Below are 1,969 nucleotides of genomic sequence, written 5' to 3' on the forward strand. Positions count from 1 at the left end.
TTCCCAGCTCCAGGTGGATGGAGTCAAGCCCCCATTGTAGATTTCTCCCCCACCCCCAGGCTGGTGGTCCAGTGCTGGGTGAGGAGCATCCCCTCCTCCCACCCCCTCCTCAGCCAGCCAGTGCTCTGCCTAGGGACCAGAGGCAGAGGACAGGACCTGCTCTGCTGGTTGCACAGCCCAGGACTACAAAGCACCCTGGGATTTTGGGGGACTGTGAATTAGCCTGAACTGGGAGGGGATCTGGGATAGAAGTTCTATAAACTGGTTTGACTTAAATAAATTAAGTCTGATACTACATCCAACCAGGTTTATCTTAAACCACTTTTGACCATTTTGCAAGTGATTTAAGTGCACTGAACTTCTGTTCTGTTACAGGTTTAAACCAGTTTCTAATCACATGTGTAACTTCTGTCCCTACCCCTATAGACACATACATACTCTCTCTCTCACCAAAATGGTAGCGTATATAGTAGAGATGATAATGGGGTAGAAAGTTTAGAAGTGTTCAGTGAAAATACGTCAAGAAGAGCCAAATCAAACAAAACTATCTGGTGGTAGATAAATACTATTTTATAAGACTCTAATGAAAGGCATATTTCCTCTTATCCAATTTAAAAGCATTTACCTTCAAATTCTTGCCTGAAATCTCTACCTTCATAAATGATAGCCATTGTTCATCTATCCTTTGTTAAAAAAACTGATATTACTGTTTTGAACCTTTCAGCAATACCAGTTGATTGAGCAAATTGAGTCTGCTGAAAAATACACAATTTTTGTCCCAGGAAATAATTCAATTGAAGAATATTGCCATGCTGCCAACATTACACAATTGGTAAGATTGTGGTTTATATAGTTTCATAGTTTCATATATTGTTGTTGGGCTGTCCAATTCGTAAGCAGCTGTGCCATGCTACTCAGGCACCACCCCACTGTGCAGAGGCACCAACCCCCCACTCCCTGAATTGTGGGCCCCTTTGACCCAATAGATTATGCCACCCCATGTCACTCTCAGTTGTAGGGGCAGGAAGCAGAAGCTGCAGGAGGGAGGGAGAACTCAGAGACCCAGAGGCAGTAGCAGCTGGAGTGATGCAGACAACAGGGGCTGGGTGGGAATCTTCAGGCCTCAAGATAAACAGCTCTGATTTACAGTATCACTGTGTTGTATCTAAACCACAGATGACAAACCCAAATCTCAAATGACAAAATCAAATCTCAAGTAAGTAATGTTTAGTAAAATGTGATTACAGTAGAACAGTTTTGATTAGTGGCTCAGCATGAATCTCTGGAATTCAAGAGCTGCAGCTAGAGAGTTTTTGATCAGGGAGAAAGGGAACTGTAACAGAAAAAGCTGAGGAGTGGAAGAAGAATTTGACAGCATGGAGCATGGCAGGAAAGAACCATGTCATGAAGAAGTGAGAGGAAGGATGTCCTTGGGATTTGCAAATATATCAGAAGCTGAACTTTAGATAACCACTGCTCTGTAGAGTTTGTTAGCTTCAGTATATGGACTCCATACATAAAATGAAAATTAGGTTTGCATGCAGAGAGAAAACAATTTTTCAATTCATCAACAGTGATCATGATTTTTCAGTTGTCCCAGCCTTTAAAACAGCTTCCAACACCTCTGTGGCTTTATGCAGTTTTACAGAATTATTAGGCTTAGTTGATTATTGACTATAGCCAGAGGTAATTAAAAGCACTACCTGCCATGTACTTACCTCAAGCTACCCAGGGTAGGGACACCTAGGCCTAGGGTTAGTGAGGACCTAGTCAGGAAACTTCTGGAGGGACTGGACGTATTTAAATCAGCTGGTCCTAACGATCTCCATCCCAGAGTGCTGAGGGAATTAGCAGAGGTCATTGCGGGACTATGAGCACTCGTGGTGCTCTAGTGTGGTGCCAGAGGACTGGAAAAGGGCCAATGTGGTTCCCATTTTCAAAAAAGGGAGGAAGGAGGACCCAGGAAATT

The 1,969-nt window shown here is 43.2% G+C and overlaps 1 protein-coding gene across 1 annotated transcript in view; it reads left to right on the forward strand.

Annotated features, from left to right (window-relative positions):
• The first annotated feature begins 729 nt into the window (after positions 1–729).
• LOC109318265 (stabilin-1-like) overlaps positions 730–1,969 on the forward strand; it is a 449,042-nt gene continuing 447,802 nt past the window's right edge. Inside the window, exon 1 of the mRNA XM_019547392.1 lies at positions 730–832. The gene's annotated coding sequence lies outside the window, so the exon portion shown is untranslated. The remainder of the gene's footprint in view (positions 833–1,969) is intronic.

The sequence above is a fragment of the Crocodylus porosus genome, unplaced genomic scaffold (genome assembly GCF_001723895.1).
Source record: "Crocodylus porosus isolate Cpor-Errol unplaced genomic scaffold, CroPor_comp1, whole genome shotgun sequence".
NCBI classification, from domain to species: domain Eukaryota; kingdom Metazoa; phylum Chordata; order Crocodylia; family Crocodylidae; genus Crocodylus; species Crocodylus porosus.